Source organism: Bactrocera dorsalis, chromosome 1, assembly GCF_023373825.1.
Source record: "Bactrocera dorsalis isolate Fly_Bdor chromosome 1, ASM2337382v1, whole genome shotgun sequence".
Taxonomy (NCBI): Eukaryota; Metazoa; Arthropoda; class Insecta; order Diptera; family Tephritidae; genus Bactrocera; species Bactrocera dorsalis.
This window is the reverse complement of record NC_064303.1, coordinates 33934537-33946740: the sequence shown is the minus strand read 5'-3', so window position 1 is coordinate 33946740 and position 12204 is coordinate 33934537.

Sequence of the window (12204 nt, the reverse complement as noted above, 5' to 3'; positions counted from 1 at the left end):
CAGATTTATACAGGAGGAAGAAAATTTTATTCAGCGTTACCTGAATAATGGAATTCATTCCAAATGGAATGAGATTGAAATAAATTGGAAATAAAAATGTTTAAAATGAGTTGAGAAATTGAAAAAAAAGAATTTGAAATTTGCAAATGGAGTGAGATATTCCAAAAAAAAAAATGGAAAATTTTAAAATTGGGTCTGTAAAGAGTCTATTCCAAATGGAATGAGACAAATGTAAGAGCGAAATGAATGATTGAGAATATGTGTATATTTGTTTTTTTCATATGAAATACAGAAAGAGACGGAATGTAATTAGGTATTGTATTAAGAGACTATATTCCTAATTTAATAACGTTGGAAACAAGGGTAAAGTGATTCATTTGTTTTCTTTATGTGTAACAACGAGAGCATCAGAAAAATTTAGCTGTTGAGTTTTTTTCTCAATGAATGAAAGATAAGAAAACACAGTTTTCCAAATGTAATCGAAATTAGTTTATATGATTTTTGTTTTTTTTTACAAAATAAAATGTTGTTTTATGGTAATCGTTTCAGCGAGAAATAAAAATGACGGAACTGAAACCATTTCTATGTCAGGCAATGGACAAGGCGTTATGGCGTACGGAGTGGGAGGCGTGGTTGCGTCCGTTTTATATATATATTGACGCAGAAGAGATATCCTCTATATATGGTATATAGCATTCCTGGGGCTTTAGTACCATATGATGAGCAAGCGAAAAACGATGTGTTTACTCCTTTGATAACAAAACTCAATGAGTATTTTTCGCCACAACGGAATTCCGCTTTTGAGAAGCACTTGTTTCGTTCTATAACACCACTGGAAGGAGAATGTTTTACGGAGTTTTTGATGAGATTACGCCGCCAGATAGCAAAATGTTCATTTGGCGAGACCAAAGAACAGATTGAAAAAATATGTTTACAAGATAAAATCATCGATGTCTGGGCACCGTTAGTTAAAAGAAAAGGTTACTTGAAAACGAACTAACTTTGGATGAGGTCATCAAAACATGTAGTATTGATGAACAAGTCAACAAACAAACGCAGTCTATAACACCCCAAGGTAAACCAAGCGACATAAACAAAATTGTACAGCAAAGTATAGAAAGCGAGTGTGGAAGATGTGGTAAAAGGGGACATCGCGAAAATAGTATGGAGTGTCCTGCCAGAAATATGAAAAGCAGGAAATGCGATAGAATTGGACATTTTTATCGGAAATGCCGCACAAGGTTACGGAAACGCAATTTCAAAGTAGATGAACCGGATAGGAAACGCTAGAGACGAAGAGATACGCTGGTACAGTCCATAAGTAGCGAAATTGGAAATGGACACGACGGTTCGAAGGGAACTGGGTTATTCAGAGTGGAGAACGAGTCGTCACAAGAGGGGGAGATCCCGTGTAAAATAAGAGGTTACATAATTACTATGATCATCGACTCGGGCTCTAAATTGAACCTGATCAGTCATTCAGATTGGCAACGATTATGCGAGGAAAAGGCTGTTATGTTTAACTCACGTACTGAATCAGCGAATCATTTTCGGGCATATGCTTCAGATCATCTACTCAAGGTATTACAAGTTTTTGAGGCTCCAAGTTCGGGACAAACCGATCCGGAACTGATTACTACATTTTATGTAATCGAAAATGGTAAACAATCTCTATTAGGACGGGACACAGCTATCGAACTCAACGTTTTAAGAGTAGGTTTGGACGTGCGTAGAGTTGAGGAAGCAGAACCGTTTGCCAAATGGCGGGCGAATCCGTGGTTCCCGTGCAATAACCCATGAGACATGTGCCGACGGCGTTGGAGGGCAAAATCGAACCAGTAACTGGCCCAAGTGCCTAGATATCGCCGGTGGTGATTGCCTTTAAAGATGATGGCGATATTCGAGTATGTATAGATATGCGCCGGGCACAGAGAAAAAATTACCCTTTACCGATTTTTGAGAACTTTATAACCAAACTAAGGGGAGCTAAGTATTTCTCTCGACTTGATTTAAAAAAATGCCTACCATCAGTTGGAGTTGGCTGAGTCCCGCAGAGAAATTACTACATTTATTACGCACCGGGGTTTGTTTCGTTATAAACGTTTAATGTTTGGAGCGAATTCGGCTCCAGAAATATTTCAGAGGCTAATGGAGGAACTAATATCTATTGGTCAAAATGCATTGAACTATATTGATGATGTAATCATTTTTGGAAGCAACATTGAAGAACATGATAAGGCACTGGAAATGGTTAAGACAATTTTTAAAACAAATAATGTCTTACTGAATGAAAAGAAATGCATAATAAGAACTCAAAGGCTGAAATTTTTGCGACACATCCTGTCGGATGAAGGGATTGAAGTTGATCCCGACAAAATAAAAGTGAACACAGAAGTACGTAGTTTTCTTGGTTTAGCTACATATGTGGGTAAGTTTGTAATTGACTTGGCTGACAGCACTGAGCCTATAAGGAAACTAATGAGGAGCAAAGAGAAATTTGTTTGGGGCAAAGAGCATGACGACGCATTTCAAGGAATTAAGGCGAAAATTTCCGCGGTATCGAAACTCTCATACTTTAACCCACAGGACAAAACGTGTTTAATTGCAGATGCTAGTCCGGTGCCCCTGGGTACCGTATTAATGCAATTTGATAAGGCAAATACTTCGCGGATCATTTCATTTGCCAGTAAGAGTCTCTCACCGGTGGAAAAGAGATATTCCCAAACCGAAAAAGAAAGTCTGGCCTTGGTGTGGGCTGTGGAAAAATTTTATTATTATTTCGCAGGGCTACATTTTGATCTAATAACCGATCACAAGCCACTAAAAACCATATTTAAGCCAACCTCACGACCCCCAGCGAGAATCGAAAGATGGTTGCTAAGGTTACAGTCATATCGTTTCGGAGTGATATATAAACCAGGGAAAGAAAATATTGCGGATTCGCTATCAAGGCATTCCCAAGAAAACAACGCTGATCCATATGATTGGGCCGAAGAGCAGCATATTTTTCGAGTAGTGTCCACTTTGATACCGAAGTCGCTCTCCATATCTCCGATTACCGATATGTCTATATTAGATGAAGAGATACAAGATGTAATGACGTGTCTAAGTCAGGACTCCTGGAAAGCGAATATGTCAAGCCCATTTTATCCATTTCGTTTGGAGCTGTCTATAGTTGGTGATATGCTATTACGGGGAACTAAATTAGTAATCCCACAAAAGTTGCGAGAAATAATTCTGAGCCTCGCACATGAAGGACATCCAGGAATAACTGCAATGAAACGGAGATTACGCTCCAAAGTTTGGTGGCCTTGTGTGGACAAAGATGCTGAAAAATACGTCAAGACTTGTCAAGATTACCTTATAGTGTCAATGTCACCAAAACCAGCTCCGATGGAGAGGCACCCTTTCCCGAATGGATTCTGGAAATTCTTAGCAACCGATATTTTGGGTCCTTTACCTAATGGGGATAATATATTGGTACTAATTGATTACTACTCCAGATATATGGAGTTTAAAGTGATTAAGTCGATAACATCTAAAACCATTATTGATGAAATGGAAGAGATATTTTCAAGATTGGGATTTCCAGAGACATTAACGTCTGACAATGGAAAGCAATTCGTAAGCGTTGAGTTTAGAAGTTTTTGCAGTACCAACGGCATTCGGCTAATGACCACGCCCCCTACTGGCCTCAGGCTAACGGCAAAGTAAGAAATATGAACAGGTCCCCAGTGAAACGTTTAAAGATAGCTCACGCAAACAACGACAACTACAAGAAGGAAATTCAGAAGTTCGTTTTGATGTACAATGTTACTCCGCATGGTACCACGGGCGCTCCACCGACAGAACTAATGTTTAACAGAGTTATAAGAGACAAAATTCCCTTAATTCAGGACCTTGTGTGGGAAATGGCAGAGTCAGAAGAGAAAGATAAGGATATGCGGGAAAAAGATAAAGGGAAACAGTTGACTGACAACTCCTGGCCTTGTCAGTCAACTGTTTCCGCGGGAGATGTTGACATCCAAGTTTGAGATACAGTACTCATAAAGAATGTAATATTTCCACATAAGTTGATACTACCACGTATAAGGTAGTAAAGCGAGAAGGAAATGTTGTGCAGATTTCCGTTGGTGGTAAAACATACACCAGGAATGTTGGTCATTTAAAAAAGATTGTAACCGCAAACCCATTGAGTCCTGCAGCGCCAGTTTTCCTCGATGACGAGTCTTTTTCCCGAACAACCTCAACATCTGACGATCAGCAGAAGCTAGGCGAGAACCTCAAACTACGTCTAGAGAAAAAGGAAGGAATGTGGAGATCTGCACCTGTTACAGAAAGTGACAATACGCTCTCATAATTTAGCAACAAGGAAGGCGTTGATGTAACGTGTCTGTAAATATGACATTTGATATTAGAGATATATTGGATGCCGACCGTGCCGGACGAGAAGGCCGATAGTTATTAATATAATATTAAAATTGTTAGTTATTTATATAAATTATAATAAATCGTGAAATCGCAGAATATTACAAAAAACAAAACAAACAAAAATTGAAAAAAAAAATTGTATGAAAAAAAGTTACTTTTTGGAATGTTCCAATTTTCCGACTCTTCCTCACGAAAAGCATATGTTTTTTTTATTTCATAACCTTCCTCGATTCACAACGAAGAACCTCTGAAAATTTCATCAAGATTAGTGCAGCCGTTCTCTTAGCTTTACTAACAAACAAACATTCATTCGTTTGTATGGGAAAAAGAAAAGGGCTGGTTTTAAGAGTTTTCAGGCAATTATTCGAATTTTTCTTGTTTCTGATTCTGAGAAGTGTTTAAGTGCTCTCTAATCGGAATAAAGCCTAAATTTTTCATCAGTGATAGAAACATAGCTCCATCATTTCCCGCTGGAGTCCAATCGACAGTCATTCTAGTGGACTGCACATAATGAACCGGTTCTCAGGCGTGGAAAAACGAAAAGTTGGCTGGAAAAGTTATGACATCAGTCTTTTGGGATGCACGTGGTATAATACATACTCAAAGACTGATTACTGAGCCAGTTATAATCTATTTCACTGCGTGTTTGGTTGCAGTTCATTTCTTCTATTCCAAATACTTAGCAATTGTATTATTTGTTAGAAGAATGTGTTTAAAATTGTACGCATACTTATATTCAAATGATTCCTACAAACATGAATTTTGTACAAATGCTTTTGATTTGAAATTTAATTTTTGTATTTATGAGTTATTTTAAATTTTAACATAAGCTACCTCCCCATAAATTTTCAGCCAAATCGGTTCAGCCGTTCTTGAGTTATAAATGATGTAACTAACAACAACTTTCTTTTATATGTATACATATATATTCTTTTTCTTAATTGGCGTAGACACCGCTTACGCGATTATAGCCGAGTTAACAACCGCGCGCCAGTCGTTTCTTCTTTTCGCTACGTGGCGCCAATTGGATATTCCAAGCGAAGCCAGGTCCTTCTCCACTTGGTCCTTCCAACGGAGTGGAGGTCTTCCTCTTCCTCTGCTTCCCCCGGCGGGTACTGCGTCGAATACTTTCAGAGCTGGAGTGCTTTCATCCATCCGGACAACATGACCTAGCCAGCGTAGCCGCTGTCTTTTAATTCGCTGAACTATGTCAATGTCGTCGTATATCTCGTACAGCTCATCGTTCCATCGAATGCGATATTCGCCGTGGCCAACGCGCAAGGGACCATAAATCTTTCGCAGAATTTTTTTCTCGAAAACTCGCAACGCCGACTCATCCGCTGTTGACATCGTCCAAGCCTCTGCACCATATAGCAGGACGGGAATTATGAGTGACTTATAGAGTTTGGTTTTTGTCTGTCGAGAGAGGACTTTGCTTCTCAATTGCCTACTCAGTCCGAAGTAGCACCCGTTGGTGGTGTATACGCTGGTTCCAAGATAGACGAAATTATCTACAACTTCAAAGTTATGACTGTGAAAAGTGACGTGGGAGCCAAGTCGCGAGTGTGACGACTGTTTGTTTGATGAAAGGAGATATTTCGTCTTGCCCTCGTTCACTGCCAGACCCATTTGCGTTGCTTCCTTGTTCAGTCTGGAGAAAGCAGAACTAACGGCGTGGGTGTTGAGCCGATGATATCAATATCATCGGCATACGCCAGCAGCTATACACTCTTATAGAAGATTGTACCTGTTCGATTAAGCTCTGCAGCTACAATTATTTTCTCTAGCAGCAGATTGAAGATATCGCACGATAGAAAGTCGCCTTGTCTGAAACCTCGTTTGGTATCGAACGGCTCGGAGAGGTCCTTCCCGATCCTGGCGGAGCTTTTGGTGTTGCTCAACGTCAGTTTACACAGCCGTATTAGTTTTGCGGGGATACCAAATTCAGACATCGCGGCATAAAGGCAGCTCCTTTTCGTGCTGTCGAAAGCAGCTTTGAAATCGACGAAGAGGTGGTGTGTGTCGATTCTCCTTTCACGGGTCTTTTCCAAGATTTGGTGAATATCTGGTCGGTTGTTGATTTGCCAGGTCTAAAGCCACACTGATAAGGTCCAATCAGTTTGTTGACTGTGGGCTTTCATGTTTCACGCAATACGCTCGATATAACCTTATATGCGATGTTGAGGAGGCTAATCCCACGGTAGTTGGCGCAGATTGTGGGGTCTCCTTTTTTATGGATTGGGCATAGCACACTTAAATTCCAGTCGATGGGCATGCTTTCGTCCGACCATATTTTACAAAGAAGCTGATGCATGCTCCTTATCAGTTCTTCGCCGCCGTGTTTGAATAGCTCGGCCGGCAATCCATCGGCCCCTGCCGCTTTGTTGTTCTTCAGGCGGGTAATGGAACGTTTGCTCCATCGTCATCGATTGGGGAATCGGGTTCGCCTTCTCCTGGTGTTATGTGTTCACTGCCATTCAGCAGGCTGGAGAAGTGTTCCCTCCATAATTTAAGTATGCTCTGGGCATCGGTAACTAGATCACCTTTGGGGGTTCTACAGGAGTATGCTCCGGTCTTGAAACCTTCTGTAAGCCGCCGCATTTTTTCGTAGAATTTTCGAGCATTACCCCTGTCGGCCAGCTTATCAAGCTGTTCGTACTCACGCATTTCGGCCTCTTTCTTTTTCTGTCTGCAAATGCGTCTCGCTTCCCTCTTCAACTCTCGGTATCTATCCTATCCCGCACGTGTTGTGGTCGATCGTAACGTTGCGAGGTAGGCAGCCTGTTTTCTCTCCGCTGCGACACGGCACTCCTCGTCGTACCAGCTGTTCTTTTGCACTTTCCGAAAAGCAATGGTTTCGGTTGTAGCTGTATGTAAGGAGTTTGAAATGCCGTACCACAGTTCCCTTATACCGAGTTGTTGATGAGTGCTCTCAGAGAGCAGGAGTGCAAGCCGAGTAGAAACACGTTCGGCTGTTTGTTGTGATTGCAGCTTCTCGACGTCGAACCTTCCTTGTGTTTGTTGGCTTGCGTTTTTTGCTGCACAGAGGCGGGTGCGAATTTTGGCTGCAACAATATAGTGGTCCGAGTCGATGTTAGGACCTCGGAGTGCACGCACATCTAAAACACTGGAGACGTGTCTTCCGTCTATCACAACATGATCGATCTGGTTGGTGGTTTTTCGATCCGGAGACAGCCAGGTAGCTTGATGTATCTTCTTATGCTGGAATCTAGTACTACAGATAACCATATTTCGGGCCCCGGCGAAGTCGATCAGCCTCAACCCATTTGGGGATGTTTCGTCGTGGAGGCTGAAGTTACCGACCGTAGTGCCAAAGATACCTTTTTTGCCCACCCTGGCGTTGAAGTCGCCAAGCACGATTTTAACATCGTGACGGGGGCAGTTCTCATAGGTGCGCTCCAAGCGCTCATAGAAGGCATCTTTGGTCACATCGTCCTTCTCTTCCGTCGGGGCGTGGGCGCAAATCAGCGATATGTTGAAGAACCTCGCTTTGATGCGGATTGTGGCTAGATGTTCATCCATCGGAGTGAATGATAGTACTCGGCGACGGAGTCTCTCTCCCACCACGAATCCCACACCAAATTTGCGCCCCTCTATATGACCACTGTAATAAATGCGCCAAGGACCTACTGGCCTCAGTCCTTGTCTCGTTCATCGCATTTCTTGGACGGCGGTGATGACAGCCTTTATTTTCACGACGACATCAACCAGCTGGGTAGCGGCAACTTCCCAATTAAGGGACCGGACATTCCAGGTGCATGCCCTCAATTCGTAGTCCTTATTTCGTTTGCCATGGTCGTCATCAAAAGGGGGGTCACTCATCCGAGGCTTGTTGTTCCTTTTCATTGGGAGTGTTTTTTTACGTGGCGGGTCCCAAACCCAGCGCACAACCCTATGCAGGGGATGTTTCGCCTTCTCACTTTAGCTCGCCTTCAAACGGATGTTCTTAGGCTACCCAGAGGATACTTGGTCAAAGACCGGAAGTCGTGAGCTGCTTGAGTCATATGCAAAAGAATCGTTTCTGGCCACTCCCAAGTGAATGGCGATCAGAGAACTTTCCTCACTTGCGTGAACTTCTACACATGACTCCATCCTCCTATTATATATACATATACATATATAATAGGGTGTGTCATTCTGAGGCAACCTTTGTTTTCAACTGAAAAACAGGCTCAAAACTTTAGAAAATGTGTAAAAAAAAAGTCACTCAAAAGATGAGCTCTTAGTATTAGCCTTGTGGCTATTTCAAATTTTCTGTTTTCCATATAAATTACATGGAAAAAAAATCATTTTTTTTGAGGTGGTTATTGTGCGGAGGTTTTAATGTGCACGCGACGGCGGCCAGTAGGGATGGTAAACTCGATTCCGATTCTACTCGAGGATCGAGTTTTCTCGTTAAATAATCGATTTTTCGAATGTCAAGAATTTCAGTTACGAAACCAAAAGTATACCATTTTTCTACACACTTTATGATACCTGAAAAACTCTCTTTAAAATTCAATGGGTCGAAACAGGTTTAAGACCTGTAGTCTATTGTCAAAATTGTTCAGAATGATCTGTAGAGTATTTCCCGCATACGCGACTTTATAGAATATGAGAGGTATTTCTCCAATACAGCTGATATTGGAGAAAAATTATTTTGATATAAAATATCTGAATTTTAGGTATTCTCACAAGAACAGATCTATAAAAAACAAATATATTTATAGAAAGTTTCCTACCCAAGATTTTGCATGAGTAAATAATTAAGCGAACAGGAGTAAGAAATAATAACAATAATATTATTTGGTTGAGTGCAATTTTAAAATTAAGAAGCCATTCGTTATTGCCATGAATCTATATATCTTATTAATCAAAATTTGTTTATAGAAAAATTTTTATTAAGCATCAAGGTAAAGAATTTCATCATCAAAGATTACAGTAATACTTATTTGCTACAGTAAAATTTTTGGTTCATGAGATGAAAAAATGAATACCTAATAAAGAAATTTGGATTTAAATTATTCCAAAAATAATCCTTCAAACGAGTTCGGCTTTCAGTGACGCATAATATCTGTATGGTTCAATTTTGTGAAATTGACAAAAGAATTGCTATAAATGGACAATTCATATATATCCTCACCGCATATACCCTTCATTACTCTTTTGTGCTGAAGTATACTATACATACATATAAAGTACATATGTACAGGCATATTCTGTAGAATCACATATTATACATATATTATACACATATTATATTTCCAATTTTTTTGGATTTTAAATTTATACAACGTTTCTTTAATTCTAAATTTTTTTGAGATGTGAAAAAGCATTAATCTAATGAAAACTGTAATAATGAGGGAACACGAGCTTCAACGTACTTAATGAAGCTGATTTTTTCAAAGCTTGTATAACAGTTTCGTCTACCTCACGTTCAATGATTACCGGATACACAGCAGACGTCTAAGCTAGCGATTAACAATCACCGTCAAAAACTCAAAAGACTGTTTTCAGGTCAGTAAGCCAAGCAATTGCTTGTTTCACTGTTTTAACTAAATGCTCAATATAATGATCGATTTCTTCAAAATCTTCATTTGCTAATTGCATGTTAACTTCTTGAGCGCTATCATCGCTGTCAAAGTCTTCTTCATTCACGCTTTTATCATCTTCTGAATCATCATCATCAACAACAGAATTCATTAATTGTTGGATAGCTTCTTCGCTCATAAGCGACAAACTGTAACGCTTCCGATTATTTGACATGCTTACGACTACGAAACACAATACAAATTATTAAAAAAAAATTATAATGTAGAAAATATGTTATAATAGTTTCATGTTTTGCTTTCAACTACAAAACATAATTTTATAAATTACTATTTACTTTTAAACATGTTAAAATAATTACGAATAGAATTTACATACTTACAACGAAATAATTTTTTTGAGCGGGCGCCGGCAAGTGTGCCTTTAGGAGTAGTGAACTTTTAGCTTGCTAGAAGCTTTTCTGTACAAATTTTTTCACAAAAAACTTTAACTAGTAAACCAAAATATTGTATGTATACCGTGATATTTTTTTAAGAACAATTGTAGCACAATTATTATTTTTTTTACATTTTCTGAAAATGCGCTTTGCATTAAAATAATTTTTTGCTGATCTTCACACCAACTTTTGACATTGACTGATCACTGGCGCCTGAACTCATAAGCAAAGAGCATGCAAATGCTTGTTTTATGCAGCTGTGACATTTTACAACAGAAATTTACAAAGGTAACGGTAAAAACTTTTCGGGCTGTTGCGCTATTGCAATTGTGCTTAACTATACCTTTTGGTAGCATTGCCGGATAGAGGGTTAAATAGCCGCAAAAAAAAGCAAGCGACCGAAATTGAACGATTCAAATAATTTACAAATCAAAATATTGAAAAACAAAACAAAAAATAATTGTATGAAAAGTCACTTTTTGGAAATTTCCAATTTTTGGACTTTTCCGTAGGAAAACTATATGGTTTTTTTTTTATATCTAACCCTTTCCAGATCCAGAGCAAACAACTTCTGATTTCATGAAGAGCGCTAGCGTTATCTACTAAAAAACGAACAATCATTTTTACTTACATATCGTCACCTGAAATGCAAAATAACGTATCATCAAAAAATTCGAAATTGAGTGTCTTATTGATTACGCTTCACCACTTCAAATTACAAAGATAATTGGCTAAATGAGATAAGCCGCCCCCCCCCTAGTGCCACTACACGAATACACCATAACCACCAATACACCACACACAAAGAACCTTCATTCCACAGGACCCACACATCAACACCACACACACGCGAGAGGACATCCACACATGCAACCATATACCACACTGGGGAGAAGGGTCAACTAAGAAGTTGAGATCAGTATCGTTACGATCTGCAAACGAAACGCACGCATCGCCTTTGTGACCTCGCGCCGCCTCGAGCAGTATAGTCCCGCACACTCTTTTTAAATCGGTCCGAAATTCCGTAATAACTTTACCCCAAAACTTTGTGAAAACTTAACCATAATTAGAAGAAACAAAAAAATTGAAATTAAATACACAGAAAGTGCGAAAATTATTTACCCAAGTGTTTTACTTAACCGAAGTGAAAGTGGTAAGTGTGCTTATAGATAAAAGTAAAGTGCGCAATTGCTTAAACATTGGTCCTTCGAGCCAACAGAATGGCACTATAGGGAAAAAAAAGACAAAACGGATTCAAGCGGCAAAATAAGTAAAAAGTGACATAAAATATATACAGAAAATATTATAAAATAAACTGTGCGGTTTAATATAAATACATATACCAATACAAAAAAAAAAAAAAAATTTTTTCAAAAAAAAAAAAGTTCCGTGATGACATATACATACATACATATATAGGAAAAGGAAAAAACGGTGAAAACGCAAAAAGTAAGCTGAGGCAATTGCGAAATTTAAAAAGAGAAAGTAAAAAAAAAAAAACAAAATAACAAAACCAAACATACATATATGCCAATAGTTACCACTTTCATATGTACATACCTTTCATAGCACTATAGGAAAAAAAAAGACAAAACGGATTCAATGTTGAACATATTTAATATTATGTATATAATTTGAAGTAGTGAAGCGTAATCAATAAGACACTCAATTTCGAATTTTTTGATGATACGTTATTTTGCATTTCAGGTGACGATATGTAAGTAAAACTGATTGTTCGTTTTTTAGTAGATAACGCTAGCGCTCTTCATGAAATCAGAAGTTGTTCG